Below are 22,323 nucleotides of genomic sequence, written 5' to 3' on the forward strand. Positions count from 1 at the left end.
GGGCCCTGGAACTGACTGTGGTTATGAAGCCGGCTGCCATGTGGATGACCTGGATCAGAGCACGGGGTAGTCATATATGACAATTGGTTGAAATATCACAGCCGCTCTTCCCCCCACCCCCACGGGTGATCTATGGGCTGCGTGCCCTGTAAAAATTATTTATCGGGGCCTCAGAGTGTTCTGATTTAGTGCTGCTGCCTCTGGGGCCGAGGGGCCTGCCTGTCCGCCGGAGTCTAAGCGTTAAACGTCGCTAAAAAGTTAAACGGCCAACGTTGGGGGCTCACTCGAGGAGGCGCCATAAAGCTGTCGGAGCTGCTTAAATCAGGAGCGAGGATTCCCCGGGACATCTTCTCACCATATGCCGCAAGCCAAGAAGGCTCTCCTCACCCTGCTGCGCTCACCCAAACACAGGCCAGGGACCACGTGGGCCAAACCTGGGACCCAGCAGCAGAGGACGTCATGCTTGACCTCCTGCAGGCCCTCCTCCAGCATCACCGGGGCAGGGCCCAAGTGGGTAAGAGGCCGTGTGTCCAGCCCTCTGCCTCTGGCCAAAGGTTTCCTTGTTCAGATCCAGTTTTTAAGGGCTTCCAAAGAAAGGCAATACATAGCCTTTTCCAGTGGCCTTGTGGATCAGTACTTTCCTGGTGTCTCCTTCCAATCCACGTATCTGTGGATGGAATCCGCTGGAACTCAGTGTGCAGGTTTGGAGTGGGTGCTCTGTCCAAGCCGGCCCCGTGATCTCTGGTCTCCTTTGTGCCCCCCACCTCCTCGCACTCGAACAGCTCTCTGAAGAACAGAGCCCTACCTTTGACCACTGCCCTCCATCAGGCACCCCTGGGTGCCAGTCTGACATTCAGGCTTGCAGACAGTTTTCCTGGCTGAACCCCAGTCCATGCTGCCACCGCCCGGCCAACACAGAGCAAGCGAGAGGGAGGTGGGTCGCCGCGGCTGCCTATCACGCCTTCTTTCAGCAGCAGTAAAACTCACCTCTTAAAACCTCCGCTTGGGTCCCTAATATTTGCCTGGCTATATATCTCCGGTGATATATGGACAGAAATTGCTTGTAAACGGCTATAAAACCTCTCAGTTGAGCTGGGGAGGAGGTGCGTGAGGTTGGGCATGGCCCAAGCTGCAAGAGGATTGGAAGCTGAGGCGCTGCACCAAGTACCCCAAACTCAACCCCAGATCCCAGGGACGAGGGGGTGAGTGTGGGGCCCTCAGGAGAAGGATGGAGGGAGGAGACCCAGGGGGATATCTTCAAGCCCCTCAGGTGGTATTATGGGGCTGTTCCACCTGGCTGCTCCGATGATGTGCTGTGTGGCCTTGGGCAAGTCACTCAGCAGCTCTGTGCCATGGTTCCCTTCACTAATGACACCCACCCAGGCTCAGTGAGGAAACACACAGAGAATTAACCTATGCTCTGAAAAGGAAGAAGGTTGCATATATTGGGCACGACCCCCGGGGGTGCTGGTGCACCACAGGCTGGCTCCTTTACCTAATCACCTCTAATTCTGACAATACCCTGTCATGTAGATACCACGGTCACTGTGTCGCGGATGCGAAACCTGAGACTCACAGAGGTGCACACAAGGAGTTGTTTCCAGGGACCAATTTCAGAGCTGGTGCCTTTCCACACAAGAGAATGAAATCCTGGCAACAGGTAAGACTCTACGGGGACTTCCAAACAAGGGTGTGGGGGGCATTAAGAGACCTTCTCTCCTGGGTCCCTCCTGTTTTCCAGGGAGCAGGCCTCTCGCCCTCCAACACTTCTATTCCACTCTCCCCAGTGCCCAAGAGTCAAGGTTCCCACAGCGTATTCCCAGTCACTATGCCCCATTTCCCAGAGAAACTGCTCCCAAAGTGGAAGGGGAAACCTGGGGCTTTGTAGGAGGCCAGTGCCCTCCACTCAGGAGACCAAGAGAAATGGGTCTTGGGTGGGCCAGGGGAGGAACAGCCTTCATGGGGAAAGCTCAGCAGGTATAGACCCAGATGGCCACAGTCCCAGAGTCCCCAGTCCAATCCCCATCAGCCCCAGCCCCTGGGTATCCCTTCTGGTTACGCCAATCCCCACCCTAACCTCCCCGAGTCCTCTGCTTCCCTCTACCTTGGGTCCCCCCCTGGTTACCCCACACTCTCCTCCCACAGCACCCCCCTGAGAGGTGCTGCTCCCCACTCTGGTTATTCCACCCTCCCCTTCCCCCCACAGGGTCCCTCCAGCCCCTGGTGGCCCCTTCCCTCCACCATGAGCCCTAGTTCTCTTCATCCTCTCTCCCAAGTCCCTTCAACCCCTGATTGCCCTCTATGGTCACCCACCCTTTCCCTCCCTCCCAGTGTCTCTCTTGCTCCCAGACGCCCCTTCCTTCTGTGACCCCCAGCCCCTACGTTCCCCTAGTGAACCTCTAGTCTCTTCTCACCTGCCTCCAGGACCCCCAGCCCCTGTCCTGCTCTTTGTCCTTTTCTTGTGATGAACTGGGACAAACAGTAGGAAGGCCGCCCTCTGCCCCACACCTCCCTTTCCCTGGTGGCTCCCACCCCCCACCCCACTTTTCTTTAAGTTTCCAAATCAACCTTCCTCCAATAATAATGATAAAGCAGGAAGCCGGGCCGGAGGACAGTGCAGATTTTTCTTCTTGACACAGAGTTTCCGATTAAAGGCAAAGGGACATAAATCCTCCTGCGTAATTGCTGTGCTCCAGCTTGGAGCCACTAGGAGGGGAGGCTCCCACCCTTCTGCCCCTGCCCCTGGGAGCCCCACCCCCATCCTGAGCAGGGCTGGGTCCCCAGAGCCTGGAGCTGGGCTGGGAAGGGGGAAGGCAGTGGTGCAGTGTCGGCAAGGCTGTGGGAAGGGAGGGGCATAAACCCAGCAGGGGCCCCTGCCTTTCCCTTCCAGAGGTCCCAGCCTAGATGGACCTTGGCCCATGACACGCCTCTAAGCACCTTTCCCCAGCCCCAGGCAGCCCCTCCACCCCTCACATGGAGAGCATGCTTCATATTTTGGCAAAGCTTCTTGGCTTCCAAGATCTCATTTGATTCTTATAAATTCTTGAAAATTATTAAACAAATATCAGAAGGAGGAAGGGGCCCTGAGTGACCGGCCAGCACAACTCCCCTCGTTTTACAGATGGGGAAACTGAGGCTGTAGAAGGGACTGGCTAGGGGCAGAGCTGGGACTGGAATGCTGTCCCAGCCCCCTCCGAACTTGCTTTCTCATAGCAGGAGGGCCTGACACTGGTGAAACCTATTCAATTGGGGCCCAAATAGCAGCCTCCCAAGCGGTGTTCTCACTCACCAGAGAAGCTTTTTTTTTTAAAAAGCAAGAATGCATGTTCTTATACTCTAAGATTAGGAAAAGAAGACACTAGAAGTATGTGTGCATTGCTCAAGGTCCAGGGTTAAGGGCAGAGACCGGAGGCCTCACACCTCCTACCTCTACCTTCACACTCATTCTCCTCAGAATTTTACCCCCAGATTCTAACCTCTGGTGACTCTGCAGGTGGGACTCTCAGCCTGGCCAGGAAACCTGCCTCGCCCACTGTGAGAGCCACAGAGCCCCGCCCAGAGCCCTCCCCAACTTTGCCCCTTTGCCCCTTCCTTCATTTCCATCCCCGCTGCCCACTCTCGTCCTCCACAAAGCCCTCCTGATTTGGAACCCTCAGTTCTTTTCCTCTGTTTCTCCGTGCTCTGAATATCTATTCCCTTCCAGCTATTCCTAAATCAGGTTCTAGCTGTAAGTCTCCTCTCTCATCAGACTAACAGAATGGGCCTGCGTGTCCTCCCTCTGAACTGCCATTGCCAACACCCCATCACCTTTCTCTCCCATACCCACCCCCAACCCAGGCCCAGAACAGATCTGTACAGTAGATGTGTGTATAGATGTGTGTCCTGGGAACCCAGCAGTCCTGTCTCCTTTTCTATCGGTGGACATTTCCACAGAAGCCCCAGGATTCCCACATCAGGTGTAAACTATCATGGCTTCTGGGTTTCCCTGGCCCTCTGGGGCCATCTGGTCTGCTGTCCTCCCAGACCCCACCCCTCTTTTCCCCTGCATCTCAAGTGAGGAGAGCCCTTTGGCTGGGACCCAGGAAAAGAGAAGTTCACATCTCTCACATCCTCACTTTGCTTACCCATCTGTGAACGAACCTGGCCGACTCAGGCAGGGCCTCCCAAGGTCTAACCTCTAGGTGCCCTGCCTGAGCTCTTCGGACATCCTGACAAGTTGGCAGATGACTAGGTCCCTCTCCTGGGCCCTGACTGACATCCTCCGTGCTCCCCCCAACCCACATCCGTGCCCTGTGCACCCGCCCTTCCCTCTGCCACAATGAAACTGAGTGGGAGTAAGGTCGGGGGAGGGCTTTGGAGTCTTCAAAAAGCATGTCCTGTTTGGGTCAGGAAAGAAAACAAGTGCAGGGGGGCAAGCAGCCAGCTTGGGGGGTCAGGTGCTCCTGCAGGGAGCCCGGGTGGGGCACTCCAGCACGGCCTGGGCCGCGGAGTCCTGGGCGTTACTATAGGCTGTGGGGATGTTATTCTAGATCCTGGATGCTGGTGTAAGGTTCAGGATATCCCTGTGCAGTTGGATGTTGTGGTGGGTTTTCTGGGCTTTATGGTAGGGTTTTTCTGGAATTTTAATAGGGTTAGTCTAGAAGCCTGTGCTCCCTGAGCTCAGACAGGGAAGAGAGCTAAGGCTGTAAAAAATAAAACAAAGACAAAATGCTGGGGGTGGGGAGCAGAGATGGCCCAGGTTTCCAGAAGAGGGGGGTAATCTAAGGCTGCAGGGCAGGGAGCCCCTGTTCACCCCATCTTGGTATTCAGGTCCCAAACTTTGGCCAACAGCCTCATTTGTTGACAGCAAGGGGCTAGGAGTGGGGAAGGATCCTTACTCCCCTGGGAGTGATTGCTGGCCAGAGACTGGGCATGGTCCCAGCTTTCAGTAGAGAGGAAGGAAGGACCAGGGAGAGGGGCCTAGGCTACAGGATGGCCCTCCTAGGTGTGTGTTCCCAACAGCTCCCACCTCAGGCTTAGAGCCCTGCCTGGGGATTGCTGAAACAGGGGAGAATCTGGAGGAAAAAATAGAGACCCTTCTCCCTGAAGACTCCAGTCTTCCAGGGATGACCCGGAAGGGTCCAAGACCCTCACTTGGACTCAGGCAAATAAATGGAGAATTCTCTTGCAGCTTAATGATGGAAAACTTCTTGAAAGATGGGAGTTCAGGGCACGGATTTGGCAGAGAGGTGGGAAGGGAGGGGGTCCCAAGCAGGAAGAGGCTGAAGGCCGTTTCAGAGGTGAGCGAGGATGAGGGGGAATCCAGAGACTTGGGCTGGGGTGAAAAGAGTCATTCACTCCTGTATCCATCATTCACTCAGCAAACACTTGCCAGGGCAGCCATGTATCAGGCATGCTAACAGGACACACAGAGATGAGTTAGGGAAGCAGGGACAGCAACTTGGAGAGGTTCCTAGAAACTTGGTTCTTCTCCCCAAATTTGCAGAGTTCTCCAGGTCCATGCTAGCCAAGTGTCTATATCTCCACGCCTCTCCAATCCTAAAGATGTCCATTGCCCATAAGTCTAGCTTCCTTCTTCCCCAGGGTCTCATCTCTGCCCCAGCCCTCGCCCTAGTCCCTGCCACTCAAATACACTCTTTTCCTCTGGGCAGACTTTGGAGCATCTTCTGGGCCCCAGCTACAACAGGAGGGATTGGGGTTAGACTGCGGAGCACCTTCCCAGCAGCAGGGAGGGAGGAGCTGCGCTGGAGACCAAGCAAGAGTTGTGTGAGCGCCTGAGTCCGGGCCTGAGATTCTCAGCCCGACTCTGCATCGTGCTGGGAGAGGCATCATTCATCCGCCCAGGGGTGGAGATGGGGCAGGAGGAGGGGAATGAAAAACACCCACAGCCCATTAACCTACTTTTGCAACTTCATTAAAACAGAGTCTCCGACATGTCGCCATAAATTGTCTTCTGAGGAAGAAGCCAGATCCAACATCCAGTTCTAGCGGTGAAGCTTCTGAGAAGAGGCTGGAATAACCAGGGTGGAAGGGACGCTGTAGAGGGTGGGGGCTCACTGAGTGACTTTGCAGGCTGGGCCAGTCTGGCTGCCTATTGCAGACTCTCCTAGGTGGGCAGGCCTCTGGGTCAGGGCCAGGGAGGGGATTTTCTGTAATATTACACAGTTGCTGCCCTGATCAGGAACCCTTATAGCAACAACAAGGGTTTACTGTATAGCACAGGGAACTATATTCAACATCTTGTAATAAACTATAATGGAAAAGAATTTTTTTAAAAAGAATATAGATATTGATATATATATGTATAACAGAATCACTTTGCTATACACCTTAAACTAACACAATAGCATTAAAAAAAACAAAACCCTTATAGCTTCCTGGAGTCCCTTGTAACAAATCTGAAAGTTCCTCTCAGCCTTTCAAACCCTCCTTTAAGAAGCCCCATTCTGGCCCAAAGCTCCCTTCTCCAAGTGTTACGCTCATGTACAGCAGACCCCAGCAGCCTCCAGGCAGTAGTGTGAGGCCCGAACCACCCTAGCTGAATGGGGGGCTGGGCTCCCACTCCTCAGCTGGCTGATCTGGAGCCTGTCCACATGGGAGCAGTGACTGAGTGCCCTGGCCCTGGAGACAGACTGTCAGGGTTCCAGTCTGACTTTGCCACTGAAGGATCTCAGCCAAGTTGTTTAACCTCACTGTGCCTTAGTGATCTCACAGGAGTAATGACACCTCATAAAGTTATGGAGTCTTAAAAGGGACGACCCATGGAAAATGCACAGCACTTAGGACCTGGCCCATCCCAGTACATTAATTATGTACTTATTTATCTAGGGCTTCACAGGCCTGAAAAGGACCTTGGAGTTCCTGGAATCTGAGCATCCAGTTTTATAGATGAGGAAACTGAGGTCCAGAGAGGGGAAGTGACTTGGGTCAGAATTAGAGCCCAGATTTCCTTTTACCCAGTCCAGGGATCTTCCCCCAAACATCCCCTCTGGTCCTCAGCGTCTTCCTTTATGTAATGAAGGTATCAGAGTAGACCAGTGGTTTCATTTCTTTATTATTATAATAATTATTACTATAATTATTACTATTATTCTTATTGCCTTAGAAGCTCTTTTCAAACAATATGCCTAAAGGCGAAGGTGGACTATTCTGGAGAAGATAGTGTGGTATGAGCAGATCTGGAGCCCGAGCAGCAGTCCCTCCTTCTACCCTAGCAGCAACCTTGGAGGCCCGCCAGAGAAACCAGGGCGTCACAGACCCCAGGTCAAGCCCCTAGCCGGGATGACCTCAGGGTTTCTGCCACTGGCACTCTGGGAGGCTGGTGCCCCCAAAAGAGCAAGAATGCTTTAAAGTCCCACTGAGAGAAGATGGTCCTGAAGAGAGACTGCGGGGATAAGCTTGTTTCTACATCATGTTTGCACTGAAAAGGAGCGGACGGATGGAGTGGACCAGAGGGCCTGCGCAGGGACACAGCGCCCTGAGCGCCTCCACCCTCTCCACGCTTCCCCGCTCTGAGCCGCCTGCACTCCCGCCATAGCTGCAGCCCAAGAAAACATGGCCATAAAACAGACATTTGCTTTAATTTTCACTTGAAGGGGCAATTTAGCACAGGCTGTTTGCAAGCTGTTGGAATTCTTTATGAGGCTCTATCATGTTTTCCCAAAATTCTCCCCCCAAGCGGCTTCCCGGGGTCAAAGTTCATACATAACTATCTAGGGGGGAAAGGGGTAGGAGAGAGCATGGGAGATTGTGGAGAGTGGAGAATATATATTTTTAAAATCAGATCAAGCGTGGCTGGGAAACTAAGACCGAGAGAAAGCCAGGTCAGGATAGCGCCTGATCAGAGGCGAGCGCTGTGTGATTTTGCCCGGCCCTCTGCCCTCTCTGGGCCTCCGACAAGCAGAGGCCAATCCCGGTCATAAAAATGAAACATTGTGACTCAGCCCTCATAGACTTATTCACAGTGACCTGGATGTTCCATTCGATTCACAACCAAACCAATCTCTCCGGATCCTGACTGGCATTTCTGTTCTGGGTTCTTGCTAGTTCTCACTTAGGCCCCAAACAAGCAGCTGGCCCTTCTCTGTCCTCAATCTCTCCCTCCTGGTCCCCAAACCCCACTTGTTTTCTAGGGTCCTTCTTCCCTAGGAGAAAGCGCTAGATTTTATCATATCCTCCCAACTGTTCCAAGGAAGGGAACCCAGCAGCCCACCTCCTCCCCAAGCTGGGCTTAGTTCCTCTCCCTCAACTTTCCCACAGTTTGTCCCCTCTTCTCTCAAGAGCCCTGGGCTGAGAGGCGTCAGTAGGAATAAACCTCCCACACCAGAAACAGAGAAGCTCCTCCCAGGTCTGGATGCCCCAGGGTCCTTGGAGATCACGGGGTGCGGAGGGGCTGGGAAGCCAGATCCTCGGGTCCCCTGAACATATTCCAGGTCCCCTTCAGCTCCCTGAAAAGAAAGTTTCCTGACTCTAAGGTCTTGTGGTGGCTGGGGCCCAGGAATTTGGGGGTGCTCTCTAGGGCCTTCATCCAACCCTCTCCCAGGGGTGACATGGGAAGGGAAGGGGAGCGAGAGGCCATAATGTAGGACAGGGGTCTTCCACAGGGGTCTCCCCTCACTCAAGACCCCTCCCCCCTCCTCACATTTCTGAGGAATTTTCCTGGCCACTGTGGACAACTCCAGCCTCAGAGTTCCCAGGGAAGGGTGACGAGGCCAGGGGACTGTGTCTCAGGCTGGGAGAGATCCCAGAGGTCAGGTCAGATGGGGGGCAGGATAGAATGGACAACACGCAAGCCTGGGGTGTGGGAAATCCTGTGATCCCTGCAGAGCAGCATCTGCACAGGAGGTCCCCAGAGGAGCAAACTGGAAGCTCACCAGGCGTTCTGCAGCCCAGACCTCCCAGCAGGGACCCCACTAAGGCCAGCTGCCAAACCCCTCCAGCTGATTGCAGGAGAGGTGAGTGTGGGTTCTCCCAGGTAGCAATCCAGGAGAGAAGAAACAGAGCAGGGCCCCCACGAGGAGACATGAGAAGGGAAGGTTTCCCAGACACACAACTCCCCAAAGAACTGAGTCGCTGGATGGACTGTGTGCATGATGTAAGCTTCCACCTACTTAATCTTCTCCAGTGCCCCAAGGTAGCCTGAAACATTCACCCTAGTTTTCATATAAACAAACTGAGGGTGCAAGAGGTAAAGGAAGTAGTCCAAGGTCACCCGGATCTGCCTAGACCTGACACCAATCTGCTTTCTCTCTGAGTCAGGAGCTCTCAGGATCCTTGGGTTTGATTGCCATTGACCCAGTCACCATCCCCAGCCTCCTCACCCTCTATGTTGAAAGGGGCTATCTGTGCATCTGTTTGAGGATGTTTGTCTTCATCCTCATGACCACAGAAATACAGCATCTTAGAGCAGGGAGGCCTAACATCCTTGTGGTACAACTGGGTAATTGACACCCAGAGAGGATAAGTTGCTTGCTCAGGATCACACAGCCAAGAAGAGCCAGAGCAGGGGCCTGACCCAATTCAGACGGATGCTCTTCTCTGGAGCCCGGTGCTCAGCTGTTTACACATGCAGATGCCAGGTACCATGTTGGCACCCGGGAAACAAAGATGAATGAATACAGGCCCTGCCTTGAGAAGCTCAGAAGTGGGGGGAAAGGGCCCTCCCAGCAATCTGTAGAAAGACTTATCCTCCAAATGTCAAGGACATGCTACGGAAGAAGCTGCTGTAAGCCGAGGCAGTCCAAAAGGCCTCCTGGAGGAGGTGGCCTGACTCAGTAGAGATGTGCGTGGGAAGAGGGCACAGCCTGGTGATTCAGGCAGAAGGAGGAAATGTAAGCACATAGCAGCTGTCTTTCTTTAGGAGGACTATGGGAGACCGGGCTGGGAAGTCAGGTTGGGACCAGATCAGAGAAGACCTTGAATGCTAGGCTAGAGAGTCTGAGCCTCACCCTGTGGCTACCGGGGAGTCACGGAAGGTTTTCATCCAGGGTGGGAGGGGGACTCATGCAAAGGGATTACTTAGGGAATTTACCCTGGAAGTACTCACAGGACAGACTGCCAGGGAGAAAACATGTCGGTATATCTGTGTGTCGTCTCTTGGGGTGGGTGAGAGTGTGTGTGTGTGTGTGTGTGTGTGTGTGTGATGCTAAGATCAGGAAAACCTGGTTTCACAAAACTACCCCTGTCTGCTCTAGGGGGGAGATGATGGATCGCCAGCTCCCCGCCCCTTCTGTCTCCCTCATCACCACCTAGAATGGGCAAGAGCGTTGCCACCTCCCCCAGACACTCCTCAAGCCTGTGCCCCAGAGGCATAGGAAGAAACATACCCTTCGAGAAGCAGAGACATGCACCTGGGATCAGAGTGAGCAACTCCCCACTTAACACCTCCCCCAAATCTCAGGACAGTAGTGAAGGGCACTAGGAAAGGGCAGGGTGGGGGCCGGGGACGGCTGACCATTCAGTAGCCCATGAGCTCAGAAGGGCAGGGGGACTCAAGTTCAGCCAACCGGGACCCATGTAAACACGGGGAGAAGGGGAAGCAGAGACCTCTCAGAAGAGGGGTCCCTGAAGGCATTGGGAGCCCCCCTGCCCCTCGCCTGCCTGCTCACTGTCCTCACTGCAGGCATTGACTGAAGTAAGGCGAAGAACTGTCTTACCAGGACAGCTGTTTTATTTTGTCCTCCTTTGGGACCCAGGGTGCGCAGCGGCTCAAGGCCACCCCTTCCCCCTCTTCCTTTTGCTGAGAGGCCCCCAGTGATGAGGGGACTGCGACTAATGAATCCTGGTGGGGGGGGGTCGTTACTGAGACCTGCAGTGTCGATTACTAGTGATCAGCGATTATCACAGCCACACTGTCACGTCCACTGCCTCCAGGGGAAGGGGGCTAGTGAGCAGGACCCCTGCTGCTGTTCACCAGCACCCTGCTCTCTCTTCTCTGATTTCCCTTCTTGAAACCCATGGAGAATCCTAATTTGGGGATTCACAGGATCTAGGAATCAGAATAAATCTTGGAGAGATCCTGTTCCCTCTGTAACCAGCTGTTTGCCCACTCCCAGCCCGGCACTCCCAGCCCAGCACTCCCGCCCAGCAGGCACCCCCCGCACTGGTGAACTGTTAAAGACGTGGTCTACCCAAGACCTCGGTGCCACTGTGGAGAAGCTTGGATAAGTTCTGCCATCTATACAAACCCCGAGGTCATCCCCACCCCTCCCCAAGCCAGCTGAGACCTGGAGCCTCCCACACTGTTCTCTGACAAGCTTCTCAAATGTCCGATTCCAGGGTCACCCAACCCCACTCCTCCAAGAAACCTTCCAAGTTCTACCTTCAGCCCTGCTACTCTGACTCCAGCCTTCTTCTTCTGCAGCTGTTTGCTAAGAGCCTCCCACCGGGCAGGAAAAGGATGATCTGATTCACCTTCTAAGAAGTCTTCCAAACCTCTACCTCCACATTTCTGTCTTTTGCGAAGTGTACCTCGTCCCTGACTGCCAGGAAGTGCTCCTCCGTATTTAACCTGAACCTTTCCCTCAGTGGGAAGGACTTGGAGAAAGGTCACTTATTCAAAGTTCTATCCCAGCTTCCCAGGTCACTGATGTTATAACTGTGATGTGCTTTCTTTCCCTCTATCAGCTTTCAGAAGCGCCCTCCCCACTCCACAACCCCGGCCAGGGCCCCCACACGCCCATCACCCCAGAGCAGTTCAGGGAAGGCCTGCCTCCAGGCCTGGCTCTAGATCAGGATGTCGGCCCCAGCCCCAGTGGAGCAAGCGGGGAGCCGTCGTACACCCCAGCCCAGCCCAGCCCAGCCCAGGCTCCAGAAGGAGGTAATCAGCAGCTGTGCGGTCCCTGTCCCCCAACAGGTACAGCTGAGCAGCTGCATCCATCATCAGGGGCAGCTGCCAGAGAAGCGGAGGGTCACGTGGCCCAGCAGGACCAACAGGAGGGCGGGGGGAGGCCATGGGGGCCAGGGATTGGCTGTTCTGTAGCCGGAGAGTCAGGGCTATAGCGGATAACCTGAGAATGACCTTGTCGGGACGTTAGCCCCCAGTCTCAGCTCATCCCTAGACACCCCTCACCTTCCCCCAGGTCCTGGCCTACAGCCTCCCAGCCGCCCTGACCTTGGCATTTACTCTCCTTCTTCAGTACCACTTACCTAGGGTGCCAAGGCCCCTCCTACTCGTTTTTTTTTTTTTTTTTTTAAGGAAAATGGCCTCTCGTGTGCTTAATGGGTCTGAAAAAGCATGTGCAGGTGGGAGGGGGCAGTTTTCTGACCTAAGAGGGGCTGGTGACTCCATGAGAAATACTGCAGTTTGAAGGGAGAAAGGAAAGGAGGGAGGGGGGACATGTTTGGATGGAGGAAGTGTTAGTGCAGGTGCATTTTCTCTAATTGCCTGTGTTGGTGCCAGGACGTGAGTGTGAAGGAGCGTGTGCTGGCAGCCGTGTGCAGGCGCATCGCGTGGGTGCAGCCCGGGACGTGTTTTGCATACTTGCGCTGAAGTGGGTACCTCCCCACGTGCTGCAGTGCACTTAGGCAGAGACGGGCGTGTTGACCTTGATCTTGTGTGTGTGTGCGCGCGCGTGCACGAGCGCGCACTGGTTCCTATTCACATGTGGTCCCAAGTAGCTGAGCCCCTCCAAACACACTGCCACAATGGGCTTTCACCTTGCCTGTTTCTGACCCAAAGAGGGGAGCCCCCCACCCCTCAACTTGCCTGCGCCTGGGACCCCTCAGCACATCCCCCAGCTGAGTGGGTAGGGGTCCCCACCCCAACTCCCAAAGCCACAGGTCAGGGTGGCAGCTGGTGGTGGCAGCAGAGAAGAATGGGAAAAGAGAGGAGGGGCAGCTTCCCCAACACCTGTGAAGGTTCTTCGTTATATATGCAAATGTCCTCATTAGAGATGCAGAGCGCTTCCCAGAGCTAATGGCTGCTGCAGCCATTTCTGCGTGGGAGCGCTGAGCAGAAGGAGACTGGCTCAGGGAGAGGAGGAGGCAGGACCACTGCTCTCTAACTGAGCCATGCCAAGCCCAGTCCTAGGCAGTCCTGGGGGTGGTGGTGGGGAGCCCATGGAGGGGCAGGCAAAGCGGAATCAGAAGGCACAGCCCTGGCACTTGGCACTGCCTGGGCCAGGACTTGCCAGCAGGGGCCTTTCAGGAGGGCTATAGACAAATGCACAACCCCCACCACCTCCTCTCCATCCACCAAGCCCAAAAGCCAGGGTGCCCCTGGGTCTGGGAGCAGGTGACACTGGCTCCTGCTCCATTGGACACTGGGCAACTTACAGGCAGCCTGCCTCCTAGGCCTCGCTTCCTGCCACCTCTGCCTTCGAACCCTGGGGCAAAGAATCTCCTTGATGCCTTTTTCTGTCACCCAACCATGAAGAAAGAGCCTGATTCTAGTCACTGCTGCCTCTCACCCCATTGGACATCCATTTATAGACCAGCCACTCCTTGGGGCTGCCTTCTGCCTTGTCACCTCACAGCCACCAGCACAGCACCAGAGACAAACAAAAACACACAGTCAGCTCACACGCGCCCTTGGAGATGCACAGTCACTCTCCTCATCCCAGGGGACTGCGCTGTCCCCTTTAGGTGAACCTGCCCTCAGACACACACCCACACTTAAACGGTCCCCTCCAGCTTCCACTGTCCTTGAGCACAGCGTCACCCCATTTTGGGGAAAGAGTCCACGGAGACGTCCCTTGCCCTGCCCCCCACCTCTCCTTTCCTTGCTTCTCCCTCCCCCTCCCATCCTCCTCCCTGGGCACCCGTTTGCCAGGGTTATTTATAGAAGCAAGCGATAAATTCAGTGTGTTTCTCGGCGCGCAAAGCTATAAATAATGGCACAGATCATTAAACCCCAAGAGCAGGCCCAGCCGCCCCGCAAACAAGATGAAGTGCAAACCACCACGTGAGAGGGAGAGAGGGAGGTGCAAGGCAGAGCCCCAGACCCAGGGCCAGCGGGCCGCAACCTGCACCCCAAGGCCTGGTCTCCATGAACTTGGGCCTCCCAGGGGCCTGCCTGGGTGGGCACTAGGGGAGGGGAGAGGAAAGCTGGGGCCTGGGCTTTCAAGCTGGTAAATGGGCTCACCCCCACGTCATTTTCACACCCTCCCTCTCCCCGTCTTCACCCTCTTTCCCATATCCCCACCCTCTGCTTCTCTCTCCGCTTCCCTCACTGTTCTCGCCAATGTTTTCTTCTTCCAGGTCTCTCCTCTTCCCCCCACCTCTCTCTCCATCCTCCTTCCTCCCTCTTTACCTTCTGCCCATCACCTCTTCCTTCCATCCACCTGTTCTCCTCCCGGCCCTTCCTTCTCCCCCACCTCGAATCCCCAGGCCCCAGGAGGGGCCCTTATCCCACCAAGGAGTCCTCGGAGGCAGAAAGTCCCCCGTCAGCAGAACGCTGGCGCTCGCTGCTGATTCAGTGTCTGTAATCTCCCAGGCGGAGGCGGCCGTCGCAGGGGGCGGGGAGGGGGGCCAGGGAAGATGGATGAGGAGTCTAAGAACAAAATGGCACGGACACCAGGGACAGACTCCAGGCTGAAGGAGGTTCCAGGGAGCGGAAGCAGAGCCCCAAGCTTCAGCCCAACCCCACCACCACCACCAGCTGGTTAGCGGAGTGAAAGAAGTGCTTTCCTGGTGTAAGACATGGCACGTGGGAAAGATAAGGCAAAGGAAAGGGGCAGAGGGGAGCAGGCAGGGGCGGCCGAGAGGCGAGGCCACAAGGAAGCCGAGGGACACTGATAGAGGGAGGACCCCATCCAGTCCCACCCCCCCCCCCCGTTCCAGTGTGGACCCCAGGCAGCCATCCTGAGTCTGGGCCACAGTGTGGCAGGTTTCGGGGCCCTGACCACGGCTACCACAAGCCTCCTTCACTTTCGGGAAGTACCTCTACCCTTTGGGGTTCACCCAACCTGACTCGGGGCTACTCTTTGCAGGTCTCCCTCAGCCCCCGCTCTAGGTCACCTACATTCTGGGGTCTTTCACCCCTTCCCACTGGGAAGTTCTTACCACTTCCGGCTTCAGCTTGAGCCTCTCTCTCGGGAGGGCAGAACCTACATCCAACATGTGCCATAAGGCCCCCAGAAAAACCAGGCCATGCCTGACTCTTTGAAGCCTAATCAAACCCAGGGATTGTAGTCGGCTCTCTCCTTCCCCAGTGATGTCGGGCAAATAGACTTCAGATGGGGCAGCGGGGCTAAGACGGGACATCTACCAGAACCTGTGGGCACTGGCGGCCGGGAGATGCCAGGACAGGGTGGTCGAAGCCTCTGAAAGTTGAGGACCTCTGAGCCTCAGGAAGGCGCAGCCTGGCCTTGTGGCCAGGGGTGGGCGAGAAACCCTTGGAACCTTCCCGCCTGCCCCTGCCCTCCGCACCCCACAACCAAAGCGGCCATCTGCTCCGCTCTCTCCCCTGTCGGCTGCTTTGATGCAGAGCTCCGTTATTTGCCTGAGAATTTATAGTAGGAGCCGGGACAGCAGCTAAATCCCCCAGCCACAGAGGTAAATCAGCTGCCGCGATGGGCCGGAACGAGGGAGCTGTCGGGCCGGGAGGCAGCACAGCAGGGCTGGAGAGGAAAACACTTGTCCCTGCTCCCTGGGGATGGCAGCTGATAAATCCCCTTGGGCACCGATTAGGGCTGGCGGCCTGACCAGATCTTGAGGGCTGTTGGGGCTGGTGGCCGAGATTACACCACAGCGGGCAGTGCCCACAGAAACAGGCTACAGCCAAGGGACAGGACGGACCACAAGGACTTCTCAGAGCAGCTGGGTGAGTAACAATGGGCGGGAGTCCAAAACCAGTTTTCCCAGGAGCTGGGTGGAGCAGTGTCACCACCTAGGAGGGCAAGCTCTCTAGAACCTGGGCTCAAATCCTGGCTCTGCCACTGATGAACTGTGAGACCTGGGCAAGTTGCTTATCTCCCTGGGCCTCAGTTTTCCCATCTGTAAAATGGGGCTGATTAAATGAGGTGATACACATACAGTGCTTGGAGCAGTGCCTGACACCATATGGTTAGCAGGACTGTTACACAGAATATACTCTCCAGGCTCAGTTAGACCCGGACTTGTGCAGAGAAAGGACAAGGGACCATATGACCTTTAGAGGAAACTGGGAGTGCCACGGTGATGTTTAAAGAAAGAGGGCCCTCCTTACCCCACTTGGGAGAAAGTGAGAATAGCTTCTCCCAAGGCCACTATTGATGCAATCCTGTGGCTAAGAGCACAGGCTCCCTGGTCACACAAGCTGGCCTTCGAGTTCCAACACGTATTAACTGTGAAATCTTCAGCAAGATATTTCCCTTCCCTGCACCTGACCATCGTCATCTGTCCAATGGGGCTAAGAATACTCCTCACCCCACAGGGTTACTGAGAGAGTTACATGCAACCAGACATAACTGAAGGGTTTAGTGGTGCCTTGTCCATAGTAAGTGCTCATTAAATTTTAGTCTTGTTATTACTACTATTTCATCAAGGGAACGAGGGCTACGCAGTGGATCCTAAATCCAAGCAGAGAAGTTCATAGGGAGAGAAAGGAAGAGAGCTGGGGGGTGGTGAAGGCTGGGGGTTGGAGGGGAGAGGAGTCAAGGAGGAGAAAGGGGGCCAGAAAATGGAAAGGGAAGACAGAAGTAGGCGGGCAAAGATGGGAGACCTGGAGGCAGAAGAAGAAAAGGGAAAGATATAGAGATGAGGGACAGGGAGAGCTGGGGGGAGAGATGGAGGGAGAGAGGAGAACCCGGGGGCGGGACAGGGGAACACAAGATCAGGAGGACAAATATACAGAGCCTCAGAGCAGGAGCCAGGGAGGTGAGAGGGGAGAAGGGGCCTGTGGGGAGTATTCAGGGGCAAGAGAGATGAGAGAAGAAAAAAGAGACGAGACGGGAGCACAGGCCGAGAGACAAAGGAGGAAGAGCAGTATCTGGAAAAACAGAGAGCCAGAGTGCAGCTCTTTCGCAAACGTGATTCCAGGCGCTGCTCCGCTGCCCCCTCCCCAGCTTTCATTTTCAGCTTGGCTTCCTCCTGCCAGCCTCCACCTTCTCAGCACCATGTCTGGGGCAGACGAGGCAGCAGGGAGGGTGAGGGGCTTGGACTCTGCTCTCCAGGGGTGAGGAGAAGAGGGAGGAGACAGTCCCCAAAACAGAAAAGAACCCAGGGGTCCACCCCTCTTTCTGGCAGCTTCCCCCTTCATCAGCAGGAATATGACAGTGGCCAAAAGAAACTTCAGAATGAAATAATAATAATAGCAGCTAAAGCATTAGCATTCTGCAATTTACAAAGTGTTTTACAAGCCCGAGTCTCCCAACACCCCTTGTGATGTAGGCAATATCACCCCCATTTATGACTGTCATTGTCATCAAGGATTCTATAATGCTTACTGCTCGCTAAGCTAAGCGTGTGCTAACACTCTTATTCCTAACAACAGCCCTATTATCCCCATTTTACAGATGACAAGCTGAGGCCTTGATCCTATGCCCCTGCCCCTTTGCCCCATCTCTGATCTCTCCTGTCTTTGCTCCGCTCTTCCTATTCTCTCATCTCTTGTCCTCCCTTGATTCTCCTCTTCCAACTGTGTTGCCTCACTAAACTTCAAATCGGCTTTTTGTTCAACTCCCCAGGCATTTCCCCCGTGACAGGCAGGATCTGGTCTGATTACATATGACAGGCAGCCCCTTCACTGGGGGGCTAAATAGCAGGTAGCAACCAAAAAGAGATCAAATGGTGGTGGAAGTGAAATACGACAATGTCTTCAGAGATACTGTTTTTCGCCCGCTCTCCTCCCCCAAAGATCTGAGATGATCTAACATGTAAAACACAGATAGAACAGAACCATTCAAACACACATGAAAGAGTAAGACAAGATTAACAAGTAGGGGTGAGAGCACATCCCCCAGAAAGGAAACCTAAGGATGGAGAGTTACTACAGAGGAACCCCATACTTAGCCCTCAGCTCTTGAGCACTGAAAATAAATGAAACCAGGGAGCAGTTAAAATCGTCCTCGCCTCCACCAGAATCCCTGCACTTGTTCATTGGTCATGGACCAAGCACCTACTGGGTGCCCCGATCAAAGATGTGATCAACAAATACCAAGGACATAGACTTTTCCCTTCACTATAAGCTCGAGGAGGTTTTACCTGAGGTGTGCTGGGCACGGTTGCTGCAGAAGAACTGACAGGAAGGTGGGCTGAAAGAGCTGGAGAGCAGTGAGGACTGGAAAGGTCGGAGATACGGGACACAGGGAGAGGAAGGGCCCACCCAGCATTGTCCCAGAGCTGAGAAACCAAGGCTGGGGCGTGTCAGTTGCAGCCCTCGGACCGGTTCCCTGCCGCTGAGCCCTCTCCTGAGTGGCCTATTTGGGGCAAGCTCCCTGCCTGCCCGTCAACCTAGCCACATTGCATGCGATGTGGATTACGGCTGCTCCTGGCTACTTCTGCTCATTAGCACATTAGCATGGGGATCATCAGGAACCAAAATAAATCAGACGAAAACAATATCCCACGCTCTCCCACAGAAACAAAATCTGCCCTCCCTGTTGGCACAGTTTCTAGTCTGTGGGAAAGGCGACTGCAAGTGAGAGTGACAGAGGACAGGGGCAGGCAGGGAGGGAAGACACGGACCCCCATCAGGAAAAAACCCAGGTTGGTGGGCGGGCTCCCTCCCACAATCACAAAAATGCTGCCCCTTCCCCAGCAGCCAGAAAAAAAAAGGGACTTACACCTGTATGTGCCTGTGGGTGAAATACACATGTGTTAAACTTAAAAGCTGGTTCATAGGAAGGCTGCTACCTCGCCAGGCCAGCACTGGAGGTACCTAAGGAGGAAAGCTTCCAAGCATATGGCACTGATGATATGCCCAAGGCACCCACTCCAACATCTTAAAGTGCTTTGAGGGGTGTGTGAAATGGTTGGTGGGGCTGAAAACTGAAGCTCAATCCTGGGCAGGTAGGTGGGTCCAAGCGTTCCCCAGCACGGAGCCATCAGGCTTCACCTGCTTGGCCGCCATAAAAAACTGACCTCATTTTTGCCTCCCTCTCCCTTTTTTGAAGCATAGTTTGTCCTCCTCAGGGACTCGGGGTTAAAAGAACCTAGAGCTCAGGCAGTCAATCATCAAACTTCCCACACAACAAAATTAGCTCTTTCCTGCAGTGGGGAACAAAACGACACCACTGCCAGCTCCCAATCCCAGGCACCACTCTCTCACCCTCAGAGCCTGCCCAAGCCTCCAGTGATTACAGAGAGACAAACAAGACAACTCACAGAGCAGGGTCCCTCCCCGGTAGGCCAGGTAAACCAATAGATGGCAAAGCATCTCTTCCAACACACGGTACTCCCTTCCATGGTTCCCTAATGCATACAGAATCAACCTGCCTTCACACCAAAGCCCTGTCTCCTCAAATTGGCTTTTTTTTTTTTTTAAGTGAAGGTAGATTTTCAAATTGGCATTTAGAGAGCTCCTTAATACAGACCCATACTGAGTTCCTACAATTTCTCCTTCCCCCATCACCTCCCCTTCTCCCCAGCTGCTGGACCCCGTAGGCTTCAAGGACCATCCCGCTTCCAGCCCTGAACCATCCCGCTTCCAGCCCCTGTCACCTGGAATGCCCTCTCCACCAGTTCCCCAGGCTCCCATATGCTCACCAAAGCTCTCCCCACGCTCCTCCAAGGCCAAATGCAAATCCCACCTTCTTTCACTCCTGTCGGTTGTCTCCCTCCCCACGAGATGGGCCTCCTGGCTCTTGTTCACCTTCCTGCCTGGTACTGAGGGGTAGTCTGGGGAATGTTTGTGGAATTGAATGAAAACTCCAAGGCTGTTCTCAGCCAAGCTTTCTTTTCTGGGACTCACAGCAGTCTCAGAAGGAAGGCAGCCAATCAGGGACACGGAGGTGGCAGAGGTCCCCAGAGCCCCACTACCCTGAGCCAGCAGGGGCCCTGGGGAGATGGAGGCTGCTACGGGAGATGCTACAGGTGCTTGTAGGCTTCCTGAGATGGTTGGAAAGGGTGCTTCTGAGGGACTCTGGGACCTTCAGATGAGCGGCAGTGGGGTTCCTTCCTTCCTTTGGTCCCTCTATCTGTCACTAGCACTCAGTCTCTCTCAGTCATCATCATTCTTTCTTTCAATTAGGCAGGGAGCTCCTTCTTCCTGAGAGACACCTCCCCTTAGAGCTCTGCTACTCAAAATGTACTCAGAACCAGCAGCATCAGCATCCCTGGAAATGTGCTAGAAATGCAAACTCTGAGGCCCCTGCCCAGACCCTACCCAGCCAATCCAATTCTCCAGGTTCACAAGGTCCCCAGGTGTACACCTTAAAGTGTGAAAGCCCTCATTTAAAAACCAGAAAGGCCAGGTGAGGGGCCCAACAGAGAAGCTGAATGCCTCAAGTATTCAACTATTCATTCATTTATCCTTTCAATAAATATTTAATAAGTACCTACTGGGTGCAGAGTGCTGTGCTAGGCATTGGGGATGAAATGATTCAGACCCCAGTGGCCAGGCTGGAGAGAATGAGATTAGTGTCCCCCATCTGGTTGTCTCAGCTTCCCAGAGTTGTGGGGGCAGAGGGAGTAGGGGTGCATTCGACTGGAGACTCTCTCAGGATCCTGAGGCTGGTGAGGGATTCCTCCCACCTCCCAATACAAAGACAGGGAATCAGTCAGTGAGATGGCAGGGAAGGAGGGATGAGAATGAGGGAGAACGCAGGAAAATATAGAAGATGGAAATGAGAAAAAGTGAGTCCACGACAGACTCCCTGAATGCTCCTGGCCACTCCAGAGACACACTCAGTCTTACTTCTTGACCTTCCCAGAATGCCCCCTGTCCCAGTGCCATGCAGATGGCCACCTACAACAGGGGTCCTCAAGGCCCCCATGAATGGAGGACAGCCCCACCCCTCCAGCACCCTCCACCCCAAGGGCTGACAGGGGAGAAAACAGGTCACACCTGGGGGAAAGTGACCACAGCAAGGGGACTGGTTTGAAGGGCACAGGGATAGTAAGAAGCACACAGACTCAGGAGAGGGTGTGGAGCTTCAGGTGAGAGGGCTGCTGTGGCCAGCAGTGCAGGCAAGTCGGTGCCTTGGCTAGGATTGTACAAGTGGAGATTGTGAGATGTGGTCAGATTTGGAATTTGGATGACAAGGCCGACAGAATTTGCGTATGGATTGAGTATGAGCGGTGAGGAAAAGAGAGTTAATGAAGATGACTGATCCCTGGGTTTGGGGCCTGAGCTATCTTCCCATCCAAGGTGATCTGGGGAGAGTTCTGGAAGAAAAGGTTGGAGCAAGGTTTGGAGGGAAGGAAAAATCTAGGGCATAAAGTGGGAAAGAAGAGAATCCATGTTAGGAAGTCACACAGAATGAAAGTGAAGAGCCGGGAAAAGAAGAGGAAAATTATTCTGGGGTCCTTAGTCCAAGCTTCTTGAGGGGAAGAATTGCATCACCTGTTCCCACTGCATCCCTCAGGGCCCTCCATCGCTATTCTGTACACAGCGGGTTTAATCAGGTGCTCAGTCAACATTTGTGCCTTGTTGAGAAGTGACCCCAAAGGCAGGGTAGGGCGGTAAGAAGAGCACTCAACTCTGTCTGGGGAGTCCTGGCTGCCTACGGGCAGAGGGACCTTGGACAGGGCGCTGTCTCTCAGGACCTTGGTTTCCCTACTGGCAAGCCAGTAAAGGCAAACCAAGATCTTCAGGTCCTTTCTCGCCCCAGTCCTCTTTCCTTGGCTCTAAGACCAGAATGCTGAGCTTCAGAAACCACTGTAGGTCCTTGAGCAGGGGTGGCTTGAGGTGGGCAGTCTGGAGGGGAATGAAGCTGAAGCCCAACAAATGGGTTGGGGCCATCTAGATACAGGTCAACAAGGGTCTGCCCACCGGGGTAGCTGCGAATGAATAAGAAGGATCAAGCCAAGAGCCCCCCACATCCCATCCCCAAATTTTCCTTGCTGTGATGTCTCAACATTTGGGGTTTTGGGGGGCAACTCCACAACGTCTAAATATTGAAATGCCTGGACTTGGTCATTAGATGTCTTTTATTTTCTATCTGCTTTTACTCTCTAGGGGATCTCATTCAGTATCACTGATGACCCCCAAATTTATATCTCCCTCCTGGACTTCACCACTAAACCCAGACCTATATGTCCATCTGCCTACCAGTCACCTCCACGTGGTTGTTTAACAGGCATCTCTAACCTAACGTGTCCAAAACTGAATCCTCCAAAACCAGTCCTTCCTGCAGCCCAAATCAGTTCATGCTGACTCCGTGGTGCTGGTCACTCAGGCCAAATCCCTTGGTCTCATTCCGACTCTACTCTTTCTCTCACACCCTCCATCTGGCCCATCAG

The 22,323-nt window shown here is 54.3% G+C and overlaps 1 long non-coding RNA gene across 2 annotated transcripts; it reads left to right on the top strand.

The window, feature by feature from the left end:
* The first annotated feature begins 707 nt into the window (after positions 1-707).
* Positions 708-6,266, top strand: LOC105101011 (uncharacterized). 2 transcript variants are annotated; one of them, XR_004140072.2, is made up of 3 exons: positions 708-934; positions 1,534-1,660; positions 5,924-6,266. It is a non-coding gene; the product is annotated as an uncharacterized LOC105101011 (long non-coding RNA). The 2 variants fall into 2 exon arrangements; XR_010382936.1 differs by lacking the exon at positions 708-934 and adding an exon at positions 941-1,202.
* Positions 6,267-22,323: the final 16,057 nt, after the last annotated feature.

This window comes from Camelus dromedarius, chromosome 11, assembly GCF_036321535.1.
Source record: "Camelus dromedarius isolate mCamDro1 chromosome 11, mCamDro1.pat, whole genome shotgun sequence".
NCBI classification, from domain to species: Eukaryota; Metazoa; Chordata; class Mammalia; order Artiodactyla; family Camelidae; genus Camelus; species Camelus dromedarius.